The following is an 18,781-nucleotide window of genomic DNA, read 5'->3' as shown; positions in this document are numbered from 1 at the left end:
TTGAGGGGAATAGAACCACCGACTCTTTGGTGAGACAGTACCCCTGGTGTGTAGTTTCAGTACTGTACTGCATTCAAGGACTTTCCTAGTGCTTTTATGACAAGTTAAAGCACAGTAGCCACATTCATTGTGCATGGTTATGGGCCAGTTGAATGGATCGCATTCAGCGGGCGGTAGTGCTTCCAGAACGTGACAGGGAATAGTTCCTGCCGTTGCCAAGAAAGCAAAGCATTGCGGCCATGGCATGTGTGCATCCCTGGCCACTGTATTACTAGCTAAACAGGAGGCAAATGAGTGGTGGTAAAAATGCATCTCAACCACATGGTTTTACAACCCCCCAACTGTTAATGTAAAGGAATCCTAAGCCATTTTATAGACATTTATAAAGTATAAGGGCCCATTCCAAACCTTATACACTGCTCTGGGTGGGTCTGCCACAATCATTCAGCTCTAAAGAATCAGGTGCTGGTCTGGCTCATACTGTAAGCCCTGTTCCCATCACAATACTGTGTTGTGGTAGGTTGCAGTGCAATGCATCAAAAAATTAAGACATGCTGCATTTTTATACAATGCAACTCACCACACTTATCTGTCATCGCAGCACGTCACAAGTCATTTTGAAACACCAGCCTTCACATGTTTTAGGGCTTGTTCATACATGCTGTTGGGGGGGGGGGGGGGCAACCTTTGCAGTTGAGCCGCATTCATACCCCCCTCCCAAGTGGCTCCCCCTTTACCTGAATAAGCAACGGCCAGGGATGTACACATGCTTTGTACAGGCAGGAGTTATGCCCTCTGTTGCTTTTGGAGGGCGGTAGTGCAGACATGCAAAATATTTACACAACACAACTGCATGTCACTGCACCCCCCTGTTGCATTCGGTAGCAACTACCACCCGCCGAACGTGACCCATAGATGTGAACTGGGCCACGCTGCGACCACCCCACAACTGCATGCAGGGCCGGTGCTACCACTAGGCAAACGAGGCAGCCGCCTAGGGCGCATTGCTGCCTAGGGCGCTGGCCACTGGTTTTCCTACTCTCTGCAGCATGCAACTGAGTCTCAGCATCAGCAGGTAGCCGCTCCATTCACACATAGTGTCAGAGATGCAGCGGCGGCAGAGCACTGTGTCTGTGTCCCGACTCCCGAATGAATGGAAGCAAGCAAACATTCATTGATGGGCACTGGTAGGCTGCATTGATGGGCGCTGGTAGGCTGCATTAATAGGTGCTAGTGGGCTGTATTTGATGGGCGTTTCATTAAAAATGTGAGGTATACATGGACAGGGCAAAGGGGGTGGAGTCAGGGGTGGAGCAAGGGGGGGACAGCAAAAGGAGGTTTCGCCTAGGGTGTCAAAAATCCTTGCACCAGCCCTGACTGCATGCAATGCACGTGGTTATGGTGCACTGAAGTGGCATTTAGGGTAGGGATGCACCGATACAGTTTTTTTTACCGGCACATACGAGTACTGTTACTTTTGGTCAAGTACTCATCAATACTGTGTACCAATACTTTTGCCGTGCAATTCGAGCCCATACAAAATGAATGATGCAAATAATCGCAATGCGATTTGAACAGAAGTGCAGTTCGATTCCTGCCCGAATCACATGTGATTTCCCGCACCGCTCCTGTATGAACCCAGGCTGAAATCACTATGACATGCACTCTAGTGTGCGTTGTGTATGGCTGATGAAATGCAATACATCACACTTATTACTTTTTTACTTTATATTTTTTTTTATTGAAATGTCACAAAACGATCATTCATTCGACTCTACCCACGACATGCGGTGCTGTATGCTGCTATGTAAAAATGCGAAATAGACCCCCCCAACAAATCCCCCTGACAACAATAGACCCCCCAGCAACAATGGACCCCCTACAACAAAATACCATCCCAGCAACAATAGACCCCCAGCAGCAACATCAGACCCTTCATCAGCCAGCATCAATAGACCCTACAGCAGCAAACATCAATAGACCCTCCAACAGCCAGTATCAATAGACCCTCCAACAGCCAGCATCAATAGACCCTCCAACAGCCAGCATCAATAGACCCTCCAACAGCCAGCATCAATAGACCCTCCAACAGTCAGCATCAATAGACCCTCCAACAGCCAGCATCAATAGACCCTCCAATAGCCAGCATCAATAGACCCTTCAGCAGCCACCATCAATAGACCTCTCCCTCAACAATATATTTCTCCCAGCAAGATATGACCCCCCCCCCCCGGCAAAAATAGATCCTCCCCAGTGAGAAGAGATCCCCAGCAGACAGCATCAATAGACCATCCAGCACACTCCAGCACCCCTTGCCCTTACATACATTCAGTGCTGGCGGTGCCAGAACTGCACTCCCCTGCATTCCAGCTGAACAAACGCCCTGGCTGACGCAATTGTTTTGATATTCTGATTGAATTAATTCGTTATTAACTGCTTGCCAACCAGCCGTCGCAGTTTTACTGCGGCAGAATGGCACGGCTGGGGGAAACGACGTTACCTTACCTCGCTTTGCCTTTTGGTCACTAAGGGCGAGCGTGCGCCCGCAGCGTGTGCCCGGAACCGATGCGAGTGATCAGCCGCGATCACTCGTGACAGAGCGAGAGCCGGGATCTGTGTGTGTAAACACACAAATACCGGTTCTTTCAGGGGAGTAGAAAGAGATCGTGTGTTCCTACTAAGTATGCACACCGATCTCTCTCTCTCCTCCTAGACAGTCCCACCCCCCCCTCACAGTTAGAACACACATGGGGAACACAGTTAACCCCTTGATTGCCCCCCTAGTGTTAACCCCTTCCCTGCCAGTGACATTTCTACAGTTATCAGTGCATTTTAATAGCACTGATCGCTGTATAATTGCCAATGGTCCCAAAAAAAAAATGTGTCAAAAGTGTCCAATTTGTCTGCCGCAATATCACAGTTCAGATAAAAATACTAGTAAAAAAAAATTATAATAAAAATGGCATAAATCTTTCCTCTATTTTGTAGATGCTATAACTTTTGCACAAACAAATCAATATACACTTATTGCGATTTTTTTACTGCATCGTTTTAACTGACAAAAATATGTAGAAGAATACATATCAGCCTAAACTGAGGAAAACATTTTTTTATTTTTTTTTTAAATGTGGGATATTTATTATAGCTAAAAGATATTGGGGGTTATTTACTAAAGGAAACTCCTCGTTGCTCTTGGAAGTAAAGTTGCTGCAGATCCGAGGGGGATATGCAAGGAAAATAAAAAACAGCATTTTAGCTTGCACATTGGATGATAAAATCAGCAGAGCTTCCCCTCATTTTAGATCTACCCCTTAGATTGAGAGCAACTACACTTCCAAGTGCACTTGCAGTGCATAGTGGATTTGCCTTAAATAACCCCCATTGTGCTTTTTAAAAAATTGTCGCTCTTTTGTTTATAGTGCAAAAAGTAAAAACCGCAGAGGTGATCAAATGCCACCACAATAAAGCTCTATTTGTGGGGAAAAAAAGGATGTTTGTTTGGGTGCAACGTCGCACGACCGCGCAATTGTCAGTTAAAGCAACGCAGTGCCGTATCACAAAAAATGGCCTGGTCATTGAGCAGCCAAATCTTCCAGGGCTGAAGTGGTTAAGTACCATTTGTATTGCTTGTTACTGATTTTTGTGGTCTAAGGGTTGCTATACACACACTTCAATCTGATTGTATAATCCTTGTACAATATCATTTTCATTTACCAAAACTATGAAATATGAAGGCAGAGCTATAAAATCCAATCAATTTATTTTCATCTCTAAAACTATCATTTTCACTTTTGTTACATTTTTCCAAAAAACTTTTGACATTAAAAGTGACTAAGTGTGTTTACTGTCTGTGTTGCATCAAAAGACCAAATCATTCAGACATCAAACTGACCAAAATCATGAGACTAACCAATCACATTAAAATCATGTATGGCCAGCATAAAGAAAGAACTGCCTCATATAGACTGGAAATGACTTGGAGAATCAAAGTTTAGGTGGTAACACTGGCTGTGACAGTTAATCCCTTTGACTTGAAAGTGGCCGTGTTATATAATAGATTGTCCACCTTTAGGCTAAGGTCACGTATGTCAGTTGCGGTATTGTGCGCGCTCCATCGCACCTGCATAGGTGTGATCCCTGAAAATTCATCTCGGCAAAAAAGTAGGGATGGAACGATACCAATTTTTTTTACAATGAGCACAAGTACCAACTTTTTTTTTTAGCACTCATATACTCATGATACTAATAATTACCAATATCTACCGCAGCTGTTTTGTTTTAACCACATGCCAAACAGCGCACGATTATATACGTCGGCACAATGGCACGGCTGGGCAAATGGGCATACAGGTACGTCCCCTTTAAGATGCGGCATTGTGGACGCATGCGCGCCACGTGCTCTATGTTCGTGATCGTGTCACGGAGCAGAATTCCCCCGTTCTGCCTAGTGACATGACAGAGATCCACTGCTCCCGATCCCAGTTAGAATCACTCCCTAGGACAAACTTAACCCCTTGATCGCCCCCTAGTGTTTAACCCCTTCCCTGCCCATGTCATTTACACAATATTCAGTGCATTTTTATAGCACTGATAGCTGTATAAATGACAGTGGTCCAAAAATAGTATCAGAAGTTTCCGATGTGTTTCGATAAAAATCGCAGATCGCCGCCATTACTAATAAAAATAATCAATAACAAAAATGCCATAAAACTATCCCCTATTTTGTAGACGCTATAACTTTTGCACAAACCAATCAATATACGCTTATTGCTATTTACCAGAAATATGTAGAAGAATACATATCAGCCTACACGGAGGAAAAGATTTGTGTTTTACATATTTTTGGGGGATATTTATTATAGAAAAACAGTAAAAAATATTGCTTTTTTTTTTCAAAATAGTCGCTCTTTTTTTGTTTATAGCACAATTTTGTTCGGGTGCAACATCGCACGATTGCACAATTGTCAGTTAAATCGACACAGTGCTGAATCGCAAAAATTGCTGGTCAGGAAGGGGGTAAATCCTTCTGAGGCTGAAGTGGTTAACTTCAGTTGTCAGCAATGGTATAAAGCATTGAAAAGTTATTTACAAATGAAATTCATTTTTTTTTTTTATTATTTAGCACCTTTTCAATGTGAAATGTGTAAATATATGTTTATATATATATATATATATATATATATATATATATATATATATATATATATATATTTAATTAATTAATATTTGTTAATATATACATATATATGTGTAAAACTACTCACTAACAAAGCAAACAAAAAAAAAAGTTTTAATTGTTTATCGTTTATAAAATAGACGTGAAAAAAAGAAGGAAAATAAATGGAGGAACATAGGGAGTTAATTAAGGCTGATTAGAGCAAATTAACGGTTATTAAGGGGTTAAACTGAGGAACATTTGTCCTTTGATCTGCAGATGAAGAAACAGAAATATACAAAAAGAAACAATGTTTCTTTTTATTTTAGTGTTTCAGGGCTGAGCGATGGTGGTAATAAACATTGCCAGTGTAGTGTCATATTTTGCTCCCCAAATATGACACTACACGGGCTGTTTTTTTTTGTTTTTGTTTTTTGACAGCTCCAATTACCAGACTTCTTTAACATTGGGGAGACCCACTGACAGCTCAAAGAGCCGAGCCTGAAAGTATCAGTTTCAGGTATCGGTACATTTGCACGAGTACCGATACTTGTGCAAATACTCGGTATCAGCACCAATATCGATAGCAATACTAGTATCGGTGCAACCCCACAAAGAAGTCTATCCCACCTCCACCTAAAAACTTAACTTTTTACCATCTCCATCATCTCATCCTTCACTGTTATTACATTTTCTATCACTTGCCCCTCCCTTTTAGATTGTAAGCTCTCACGAGCAAGGTCTTCCTATTCCTTGTGTATTGAATTGGATTGTAACTGTACTGTCTCCCTTTATTATTCTTATTATATTATATATATATATTATATTATTTTTCTTATTATTATTATTATACAGGATTTATATAACACCAACAGTTTGCGCAGCGCTTTACAAAATATATTTTAGAATTTTAAAGCACTCCCTTTATTTTGTAAATCCTGTACTATCCTAATAATAATAATAATATTATTATAATACAAGTGTATTCTAAACAATTTTACAATGAACAAGGTACAATTCATAAACAGGATTATAAAACGCATAAAAACGAAGCAAAACCTACAATGGGATGAGTAAGCGACACACGAGGCACAATAAACATTGAGTGTAGAAAAGTTAGGATGCTCACACTGTCCCGCTCCTGGCTGCAGCCTTCCAGGTTCATGGTCAGCAGGCAGACTGAGTTCACCTGTGTGGACTGTCAGTTCTCCATGTCCTGTGCTGAGTGCAGTGGCTGAGACATTACAGTGCACACAGTGATCAGTCACCTCTTGTTGTCCTAGCAGGAGAGGGGGGGGGGGGTCACACCTTTTCATAAGCCATCTCCTCCTCCCACCCAGCCACAGGCCACCCCTCCCTGCCCTGGAAGCTGCACAGCCGGAGAAGGCTGTTTGTTTTGCCTTTTTTTTTTCCTTTTACACAAGCTCCTTGTGAACTTCAAGTTGTGCCAAGTCCTCTGATAGAAGCAGGACAGGCACTGGGAAACCTGCACTGAGAAATCTGCACTCGCTGACTTCACCTTCTAAAAATGCTAGTTGCCTGGCTGCTCTGCTGGACCACTGGCTTCAGTACTTTCTGACAATCGCAGTATTCAGGCAGTTTCAAACACTTCGGACCCACTTGGAATCCCAAAAATAATAAAAGTGTATACAAACCCAAAAAATACATTTCTCCTGGGCTTCGTTCACATGGGTGTAATTAAGCGTACATCCATGTGAAAGGTTGTGTTTGCCCACAAGGGATGCACAGATGTTCCACGCATCTGCATGCAAGCAGCCACATTCAAGTCTATTTGAACGCAGACAGTGTGCATAGAATTCTGTGATGCTTTTTCACCTGCAAGAGATGTTTAAAGTAGTTGAAAAGGCAGAAGGTTTTTTTTTTCTTAGTGCATTAAGATAAAAAGCCTTCTGTGTGCATCAGCCCCCCTAATACTAACCTGAGCCCATCTTGATCCAGAGATGTTGCATGAGACACTTGGCTGTCGGTATTCTCCCTACTCATTGGCTGAAACAGCAGCAAAGCCCCTTTGGCTTCCTCTGCTGTCAATTAAAGTCAATGAGCCAATGAAGAGAAAGAGGAGGCAGGGGCCAGGCCACGGCTAAGTGTCTGAAAGGACACAGGGAGCTGCAGCTTGGCTCTGGTGCCCCCATAGCAAGCTGCTTGCTGTGGGGGGGCACTCAACAGGGAGGGAGGGGCCAGGAGTGCCAAAGAGAGACCCGAGAAGAGGAGGATCTGGGCTGCTCTGTGCAAAACCATTGCACAGGGCAGATAAGTATCACGTTTGTTATTTTTAACAAAAAAAAAACAAGACTTTAGTATCACTTTATTAAGTGGTTCTAAAGACTGAAGTTTTTTTTTTATCTTAATGCATTCTAAGCATGAAGGTAAAAAATCTTCTATGTGCAGTTTCCCCCTCAGCTCCCCTTTATACCCTCCTGAGCTCAATCCCCATCCAGTGATGTGCAGAAGTGCAAAAGCTCTTCTGGTCTCTGCCTCCTCATTAGCTGAGACACAGCAGCAGGAGCCAATGGCTTCCAATGCTGTCAATCACAGCCAGTGAGGAGGGAGCAGGGGCAGGAACAAGCCGCACTCTGTGTGTGTGTCTCATAGACACACAGAGGTGCCTCAGGTGGGAGCACTCATGAGTGCCCCCAGAGCAAGCAGCTTGCTCTGAGGGCACCCGGCAGGAGGGAGGGGCTAGGAGCGCTAGCAGGGGATCCGAGAAAAGGAGGAAGGTTTTGTAATGGAATGTCCCACACTCCGTTTGAGTGCTTCAGTCAATATACAACTTCTTCCAATCTAAAATTAGATATCAGATACTATAGCCACCTATTGCAACCAAGAATTAGGCAGGACTTGTTTGGCTGCAAAGCTGGAACTCTTTATTTGAAACTCAGACACATACTTTTATATCCCACAGGAGGACATCCCCCTCTCCTGTTAATATTACCCTAACAATACAACTTGTACACAGGAATATATTTACAACAACCAACATATACTATAAACATTATGCTAATAAACCACCTGGATGACTCATTCAGTCAGACTTGACTGCTTTGAGCTCACAAGGTACAATACACGTTGTGACAAGTATACACACATCCCTCAATTGTTTGCTAACAGATAGACAATAGGTGAGTTAATGAGTACCATTGGCAATACAAACAGTGATCTCCCCCCTCCTCAGCCTAGTAGACAACAGGAGACCCAGGGCTTTCCAGATCTTATTCCATCTTTCTTTTCACAAACATCTGTTCACTGAGTCCCAAGCTGGCAGAGACCATCATGGCCGTCTTAATAATGTAATTTTACGTTACATAACAGAACATCTTCCTAAATGCTTGTAGCTCCCTCAAATGCCAGGGCCCATAGTCGGTAGGCACAAGGTTAGCATTCAGTCCCCTCCAAAAATCTCTGTCCCGGGAGAGTCTACAATCTCATCTATACCTGTGAGTGCAACATTTGAAACAGAACATACTGCCCAAAAAAGCATTTGATAGTAGTGGAGAACCCAGTGCAAGATATTTTCACCATTGCTAATTTAAAACATTGTTTTTGAAGTGGAACTTCAATCAGACTCTTAAAGCAGTATCAAGCTGAAAAACATACATTTATTATATTGCAACTTAATAATTCAGAAATGTGGCTGCATTAGTTTCCTTTTTTAATATTTCTTTCTCTTATTTTCACCTTGTGATTAGGCCAGTAAATCTGTTTTTCAAAAGCACAAGCTCTCCTGCAGATGTGGCATTTAAAGCGATGAGACAAACCATTTAACGCTGACAGAGGTGCTTACAATGATCAGTTTTTATTCATTAATTTAAAATCTTTATCCTAAAAGGGAAAAAAACTGTTTGCGCTAATTGATTATAAAGTGTTAGCTGGAGTTTGGCTTCAATTTGTTAATGTATCAGTACATTTTTAAACTCCTCTTCCCCCCAGACTGACAATACTGCTCTCTGCTGTACCTCATGTACTACTTCAGCCAGAGTGGGGGCACTGGCAATCTAATACAGGAGGCGGGTTACTAGCCAGATCACCAGGTGAAAACAGAGGGGTTTAATGCTGCTTTACAAGTAACATGTTCGCAGGTTTGGCAAATCAAGATCTCATGGGGGTTTGGATGCTGAAGATACAGACAGATGACTGAGAGGCTGTCTGCTAAAGATCTAGTCTGGTATCACTGGAGGAAAGTGTCGCTTGATAGTTGTTAGGAGGTGGCCAGCTGTCCCTTGACATTTTGTGAATAACAGAATTAGACTTAGAAATCTTAGAGACTGGTGGGCTGCTGCCACCCCTCTTGTGCTAGAGAGTCAGCTGTGTATTTGCACCTGGTTGATCCCTGGAGATTATACATTTTTCTCACAGGCGCACCACACATATTCTCAGTTAGACTATTTATTGGTGTCACACAAAGATTTACCTAAAGTGGTGTCCACCTCCATCGATGTCATCTCCTTTTCAGATCATGCACCAGTCCATCTGACCTTGCAGCAGGGTCATGAGCTACGACCCCCGCGGTCATGGAAACTTAATGAATCCTTACTTCAATCAGAGGACACCCGCTCAGAGATATTGAACATCCTACGTGAGTATTTTTCCATCAATGGGGAGTCTGTAGCCAACGCTCTTGTGGTCTGGTAGGCTCACAAGGCGGTTGTCAGGGGCGCATTAATCAGAATAGGAGCCCGTCTCAAACGGGAGAGAACTCGTCGCACAGAAGACCTCTTGGCTCTGATACACAGACTAGAGAGCTCACACAAGTCGAGTCTTGCCCAGACCACCTTCCAGGACCTCCTTAAGGCGCACAAGAAACTCTGCATGCTCTTATTCCACAAAACAAAAACTGCCATGGGCACGATGTGCCATGTACGAATTCTCGAACAAGCCCAAGTCATTGTTAGCCAGGGCTCTGCGGGACCCACGTACAAAGACCTATATCCCCCATATCATGGCCTCGTCTGGCCAGAAATTAAGCATTTCTTCTGATATAGCTAAAGAGTTCCAGACCTTTTATGAAGGCCTCTACAACTTGGACAAGCCCTCCCCCACTGACCCCCGAACAGGGGACAATCTAAACCCTCAGTCGTACGTAACCTCCTCGGGCATGCCCTCTCTTCCTAGAGAAGTCCAGGATGAGCTAGAGGAGCCCATCACAGCGACAGAGTTGGGGTTGGCCCTGGCCGCCTCGAAGCCAAGAAAGGCACCTGGCCCCGATGGCCTCACCCCGGCCTACTATAAAACTTTTTTGACACGCTAACACAACCTCTAGCCTCTACTCCTAACTCCATAACAGAGGGAATCCCTTTCCAGTAGACTCCTTGAGGGCCCACATCTCCCTCATTCCAAAGGAGGGGAAAGATTTGATGCGGAAACTACTGACCGATTGCGCTTTTAAACACCGACCTGAAACTCTTTGCCAGAGTCCTGGCTAACTGACTACTCCCACGCGTCCCAAGTCTCATTCACAGAGACCAAGCGGGCTTTGTCCCGCTGCGAGAACCATGAGACAATACCATCTGAATGCTAAACCTGATCCACGTGGCCAGGACCTCTAAGCGGGCCCTTCTTCTTCTGTTTACTGACGCGGAGAAGGCATTTGACCGCGTGGACTGGTCATTTATATGGCCCACCTTGGAACACATTGGACTGCGGTCATCTATGGTAAGTTCGATACTGTCCTTATACTCGAACCCCACTGCGGCGGTCAAAGTCAACGAGACGAGATCTGATTTCTTCCGCATTAGGAATGGTACATGCCAAGGTTGTCCCCTGTCCCCGTTGATTTTCATCCTATCCTTGGAGCCCCTACTGTGCCATATAAGGGCAAATACGGGCATTATTGGCTACCCTAAACCCTCAGGAGTCCACAAGGGGGCCGCATTTGCGGACGACCTGATCTTTTTTCTAACCGACCCCCGTATCTCTCTCCCTAACCTGCTCCAGTCCTTGAAAGACTATGGAACCCTCTCTCACTTTCAAAACAATTTAAAAAAAATCCTCCATCCTCGATATAACTGTGGGCAAGGACGTGGTGCAGCGTCTGCGGGTGGCCTTCCCACTAAGGTGGGCAGCTGACCGCATTCGTTATTTGGGAGCAGATATCACCCCCGATCCCGCAGACTTATACACTGCCAACTTTGTGCCACTGCTGGATCGTCTTAAGACGGACCTCCTGCACTGGCACACGCTCACGTTGACATGGTCTGGCCGCTGTAGTGCCCTTAAGATGACCCTGCTACAAAAGATATTGTACTTGATGCAGGCATTACCCATCCGCCCAGCTTTCTTCAAGCGAATTGACTCTATGTTTTGTGCGTTTATATTTGTGCGTTTTGTGCGTTTAAAATTCCTTGGTGTCTCCGGTGCCCTCTCCGATGGTGCCAGTTTTGGGTAACCCGGACTTTTTACCGGGCCTTCAGAGCCCCCACTTCCAGCGTTTGGCAGCAGACGTCAATGCTATGCAAATTTTTGGGGCCAGATGGCCAGATCATCCTGGAGGCAGGGGCATTGGTGACAGACCCCCTCTGGACTTTTGGAGCGGCCTACAGCTGCGGAACTTTCTACGCAGCTGCTTGTAGAAGCCGGGCATCTCCCGTCAACTCACGGAGCTGGAGCGCATATGCCACCATGGGGAACCAGTACGGCACTGTCTCTCACTTCTCTACTCCCCCTTAACCCAACCAGCAGAGGGATCTGTCCCCCCTTTCGTATATAAATGGGAAGCAAAACATGATACCCATTTTACTGTCAGCCAAAGGAAGAAAATCCTCCATTTTGTGCAGAAATCGTCCATTGCCACCAGAGTCTAGGAGACCTGTTATAAAATAACGACCAGATGGTACATAGTACCTAGTACTCTCCACCGCATCTTCCCACAGGTGTCGGACCGTTGCTGGCGATGAGGTAATGAAGAGGGGATGATGCTGCATGTCTTTTGGACCTCCCTAAGCTCGACTCCTTTTGGCGCGAGGTGACCAGCACAAACGGCCACCTGACTAATGTATCATTGGAGGGGAACCCAACGGCCTGTTTGCTCCACCTGACAGAACGACCCATCAAAAAATACAAGAATTCCCTGACTATCCAGCTATTGAACGCAGCAAAAGCTTGCATACCCCTGTGTTGAAGATCGGAGAACCCAGCGGCAAAGTCTTTATGGTTTGCCAAAGTGAATGAATTAAGGGATATGGAGGACATTATCACTACACTGCACAACAGGGAGGAGGCCTTTCCGGGAGACTTGGAGACCCTGGCAACATTTCATCTACACAGACGCCTACCTCCAGGAGATGGCTCGAAACGTCTGACCCAATGGGCTGGTCTCCCCTCACCCCCCCCCCCCCCCAGGCAGGGGACGTCATCTGACTGTGTTTCACTCCTTCTTGCTTCCCCGTTTCCCACCCCTGGCTAGCCAGCTTGCTCTTTTTCTCTCTGTTGTTCCCCCCCTCCCTCTACTAGTCTCCCTCCCCCCCTCTCCTGATCCCTTGCCCTCTTTCCTAATGTCTTCATAGACCAATTAGCCCCCTCTTCCCCCCCTTAGTATACCCCTGTTTTGACAGTTTGCGTCCATACATAAGTATCCGACCAAATAATGGAAACACTCTGGAATTAAAGTACTATTCTATACCTCACGTTTAGGCCAACTAGATAGCTGAACTACTACTTTTCCATATCATATAGAAAATGTTCAACCATGTTGATATATTGCATGACTAGGCAACGGTCATTATCAGACCTAGGTTGGATATGGTGATGAGCGGTTAGCCTCAGAGGCCCCGCGTACCATCCGCACTGTCAGGCTGGAATATTTTCTTATTATGTCCTCACCAAGGTGCAGGGTTCTCCAATTTAATTTGCTGACTAAATGCTAAATGTAACATGATTTTTGACCTGACATATGTTTGTATTAATGTTGACCGTGCCATTGTTATGCTTTCTTTTCCTTAAATAAAGAATTTAAAAAAAGAGAGAAATTTTTGAAGAAATCAGTGACATTTGTTCCAAAAGAGGAACACTTCCTCTACACAGGGACAGATGGGCACTATGGGTCTATTAATATTAAAGAGCTGTGCAATGGCCAGAACAAGTGCATGCAATCTGCCCACTTTCCTGTCCTTTCTGTCAATCCAATGGTTTGTCTTGGATCTTTGTCACAAAATAACAATGTTGGGAATCACTCCTCCTTCAAACAAGGATATGGTAAAGGGAATTACGAGGGGCTCTAATACAGAATCCATTTCGGACACTTAAAAGGACTTAATAACGCATTGCATAGGACAATCTATGATAATTACAAAGGGATTTCCCTCTCAGGGAATTGTACATTTTTTCTAATGTTTTGCTCTAATAAAAATCTGCAAGGGGGGGAAAAGGTACAATAGGCCACAGATTAGTCATACTCCTGCTCAGTGCTGTGATGTGGAGTACTGCTCAGCACCAGTATTTGCCCAGTAAAGAAAACTCTGTGGGCTGTCATTATATTAGTGATGAGTCACAGCATTGGATTTCCCCTGCATTGATTGTTAATGCATGAAAATCGTTAAATTCAGGCTCCCAGTCCCAGTAAAATAGAGGTGAAGGCCCTCCTTAGTATTATACACACAGGTTAAAGGCATTGATAACATTTTGAAGGTTCAGTCATGATAACACAACTAAAGGTTTGCCCTAATAAAGTAAATTAATTGCTGTGATTATTTAAGGACCATAATTCAGATAGAGAATTGTAGGATCCCCATCTAGTGGCTGTCTGTATTACAGACAATATTGTTTTCTCTCTGTTGAGTAAACTGCTGCTCAAGAAATGTAGACATAGAATGAACCACCTAAAGTCCTAGTCTAGTATTTTGTAAAGTGTAACTAAAGACAAAACTTTATTTTTTTTTTTAGTTTAGTTGTGGAGTGTAGAGGGATTAGAACAGCTGTCAGGTTTTAATTTATGTCTAAGCCCCATTGAGGAGATGCACACTCTCTATTAGTCCTGTTTACCAATAAGAAAAGTAAAAGAAAATCCTACATTTTAGATTGTCTCCAAAGCTAGTATAGAGGAGACATTTTCAAATGGGGACTGTTCTGGTGACCCTGCTGACAACCAGGGGTTCCCTCTTTTTGTAGGGCATTCTTCTGCTTTCCTGTTTTCGAAGTGAAGGGAAACCTCCCCAATGGCACACAGCAAAACCTAAACCTACAGGTTATAACCCTCCATGACTTAGAAATGAAAAAAAAAAAAGTTTTGCCTTTAGTTCTAACTTAAAGACTCATTGCCAGTCATAAATTCCTGCCAGAACGAGCTACAGTAATAGACGAATTTTGTCTGGCTAAAATTGAATTTCTGGTAATTAGGGATAAGTGCCTAGCATGGCACATATCCATGGTATGGCTTTCTCAACTTTTTTTAAGACAGGAGAACCCAAAAAACAACTTTAGGATCTCAGAGAACCCTTTTCAATAATTACTATATTTACTGTAAATTAGTGAGATGGTTGGTAGGAAGAATGCTTTATGAAGAGTGAGAAAAAACACTTCTTACAGATGGCTATAAAGATCATTGGTGTCAGTGGGAAATCACTCCCTGCTCAGAGGGCCTCCATCAACCTGTGGAAACCTTGTTGAGAAAGCTTGGCCTAACAGAAACATTGGAAATGTACGCTACACACTTCTAAATCTTCATAGCTCAGTCTATGTAATTGATAGGAATTTAAAGAGGAAGTAAACCCTGATGAGTTTACTTCCTCTTTCATTCCCTGCAAAGGCAAAGCATAATGGACTACTATGCATCGCATATGCATTCGTTATTTGGGAGCAGATATCACCCCCGATCCCGCAGACTTATACACTGCCAACTTTGTGCCACTGCTGGATCGTCTTAAGACGGACCTCCTGCACTGGCACACGCTCACGTTGACATGGTCTGGCCGCTGTAGTGCCCTTAAGATGACCCTGCTACAAAAGATATTGTACTTGATGCAGGCATTACCCATCCGCCCAGCTTTCTTCAAGCGAATTGACTCTATGTTTTGTGCGTTTATATTTGTGCGTTTTGTGCGTTTAAAATTCCTTGGTGTCTCCGGTGCCCTCTCCGATGGTGCCAGTTTTGGGTAACCCGGACTTTTTACCGGGCCTTCAGAGCCCCCACTTCCAGCGTTTGGCAGCAGACGTCAATGCTATGCAAATTTTTGGGGCCAGATGGCCAGATCATCCTGGAGGCAGGGGCATTGGTGACAGACCCCCTCTGGACTTTTGGAGCGGCCTACAGCTGCGGAACTTTCTACGCAGCTGCTTGTAGAAGCCGGGCATCTCCCGTCAACTCACGGAGCTGGAGCGCATATGCCACCATGGGGAACCAGTACGGCACTGTCTCTCACTTCTCTACTCCCCCTTAACCCAACCAGCAGAGGGATCTGTCCCCCCTTTCGTATATAAATGGGAAGCAAAACATGATACCCATTTTACTGTCAGCCAAAGGAAGAAAATCCTCCATTTTGTGCAGAAATCGTCCATTGCCACCAGAGTCTAGGAGACCTGTTATAAAATAACGACCAGATGGTACATAGTACCTAGTACTCTCCACCGCATCTTCCCACAGGTGTCGGACCGTTGCTGGCGATGAGGTAATGAAGAGGGGATGATGCTGCATGTCTTTTGGACCTCCCTAAGCTCGACTCCTTTTGGCGCGAGGTGACCAGCACAAACGGCCACCTGACTAATGTATCATTGGAGGGGAACCCAACGGCCTGTTTGCTCCACCTGACAGAACGACCCATCAAAAAATACAAGAATTCCCTGACTATCCAGCTATTGAACGCAGCAAAAGCTTGCATACCCCTGTGTTGAAGATCGGAGAACCCAGCGGCAAAGTCTTTATGGTTTGCCAAAGTGAATGAATTAAGGGATATGGAGGACATTATCACTACACTGCACAACAGGGAGGAGGCCTTTCCGGGAGACTTGGAGACCCTGGCAACATTTCATCTACACAGACGCCTACCTCCAGGAGATGGCTCGAAACGTCTGACCCAATGGGCTGGTCTCCCCTCACCCCCCCCCCCCCCCCCAGGCAGGGGACGTCATCTGACTGTGTTTCACTCCTTCTTGCTTCCCCGTTTCCCACCCCTGGCTAGCCAGCTTGCTCTTTTTCTCTCTGTTGTTCCCCCCCTCCCTCTACTAGTCTCCCTCCCCCCCTCTCCTGATCCCTTGCCCTCTTTCCTAATGTCTTCATAGACCAATTAGCCCCCTCTTCCCCCCCTTAGTATACCCCTGTTTTGACAGTTTGCGTCCATACATAAGTATCCGACCAAATAATGGAAACACTCTGGAATTAAAGTACTATTCTATACCTCACGTTTAGGCCAACTAGATAGCTGAACTACTACTTTTCCATATCATATAGAAAATGTTCAACCATGTTGATATATTGCATGACTAGGCAACGGTCATTATCAGACCTAGGTTGGATATGGTGATGAGCGGTTAGCCTCAGAGGCCCCGCGTACCATCCGCACTGTCAGGCTGGAATATTTTCTTATTATGTCCTCACCAAGGTGCAGGGTTCTCCAATTTAATTTGCTGACTAAATGCTAAATGTAACATGATTTTTGACCTGACATATGTTTGTATTAATGTTGACCGTGCCATTGTTATGCTTTCTTTTCCTTAAATAAAGAATTTAAAAAAAGAGAGAAATTTTTGAAGAAATCAGTGACATTTGTTCCAAAAGAGGAACACTTCCTCTACACAGGGACAGATGGGCACTATGGGTCTATTAATATTAAAGAGCTGTGCAATGGCCAGAACAAGTGCATGCAATCTGCCCACTTTCCTGTCCTTTCTGTCAATCCAATGGTTTGTCTTGGATCTTTGTCACAAAATAACAATGTTGGGAATCACTCCTCCTTCAAACAAGGATATGGTAAAGGGAATTACGAGGGGCTCTAATACAGAATCCATTTCGGACACTTAAAAGGACTTAATAACGCATTGCATAGGACAATCTATGATAATTACAAAGGGATTTCCCTCTCAGGGAATTGTACATTTTTTCTAATGTTTTGCTCTAATAAAAATCTGCAAGGGGGGGAAAAGGTACAATAGGCCACAGATTAGTCATACTCCTGCTCAGTGCTGTGATGTGGAGTACTGCTCAGCACCAGTATTTGCCCAGTAAAGAAAACTCTGTGGGCTGTCATTATATTAGTGATGAGTCACAGCATTGGATTTCCCCTGCATTGATTGTTAATGCATGAAAATCGTTAAATTCAGGCTCCCAGTCCCAGTAAAATAGAGGTGAAGGCCCTCCTTAGTATTATACACACAGGTTAAAGGCATTGATAACATTTTGAAGGTTCAGTCATGATAACACAACTAAAGGTTTGCCCTAATAAAGTAAATTAATTGCTGTGATTATTTAAGGACCATAATTCAGATAGAGAATTGTAGGATCCCCATCTAGTGGCTGTCTGTATTACAGACAATATTGTTTTCTCTCTGTTGAGTAAACTGCTGCTCAAGAAATGTAGACATAGAATGAACCACCTAAAGTCCTAGTCTAGTATTTTGTAAAGTGTAACTAAAGACAAAACTTTATTTTTTTTTTTAGTTTAGTTGTGGAGTGTAGAGGGATTAGAACAGCTGTCAGGTTTTAATTTATGTCTAAGCCCCATTGAGGAGATGCACACTCTCTATTAGTCCTGTTTACCAATAAGGAAAGTAAAAGAAAATCCTACATTTTAGATTGTCTCCAAAGCTAGTATAGAGGAGACATTTTCAAATGGGGACTGTTCTGGTGACCCTGCTGACAACCAGGGGTTCCCTCTTTTTGTAGGGCATTCTTCTGCTTTCCTGTTTTCGAAGTGAAGGGAAACCTCCCCAATGGCACACAGCAAAACCTAAACCTACAGGTTATAACCCTCCATGACTTAGAAATGAAAAAAAAAAAAGTTTTGCCTTTAGTTCTAACTTAAAGACTCATTGCCAGTCATAAATTCCTGCCAGAACGAGCTACAGTAATAGACGAATTTTGTCTGGCTAAAATTGAATTTCTGGTAATTAGGGATAAGTGCCTAGCATGGCACATATCCATGGTATGGCTTTCTCAACTTTTTTTAAGACAGGAGAACCCAAAAAACAACTTTAGGATCTCAGAGAACCCTTTTCAATAATTACTATATTTACTGTAAATTAGTGAGATGGTTGGTAGGAAGAATGCTTTATGAAGAGTGAGAAAAAACACTTCTTACAGATGGCTATAAAGATCATTGGTGTCAGTGGGAAATCACTCCCTGCTCAGAGGGCCTCCATCAACCTGTGGAAACCTTGTTGAGAAAGCTTGGCCTAACAGAAACATTGGAAATGTACGCTACACACTTCTAAATCTTCATAGCTCAGTCTATGTAATTGATAGGAATTTAAAGAGGAAGTAAACCCTGATGAGTTTACTTCCTCTTTCATTCCCTGCAAAGGCAAAGCATAATGGACTACTATGCATCGCATAGTAGCCCATTATGTGTCACTTACCTGACACAGGAGCCAGCGAAGTCGCCACGCGAGTCGACACGTGCGGCAGCTCCATTCTTGGAAATGCCGCGCTCAGTGCGCCTGCGCGCCGCTGTCTACGGCGCATGC

This window comes from Lithobates pipiens, unplaced genomic scaffold, assembly GCF_037356315.1.
Source record: "Lithobates pipiens isolate NorthernLeopardFrog02 unplaced genomic scaffold, aLitPip1_a1.2 Scaffold_3, whole genome shotgun sequence".
Classification (NCBI taxonomy): domain Eukaryota; kingdom Metazoa; phylum Chordata; class Amphibia; order Anura; family Ranidae; genus Lithobates; species Lithobates pipiens.
The sequence above is the reverse complement of the archived record's forward strand: the minus strand, read 5'-3'. Positions refer to the sequence as shown.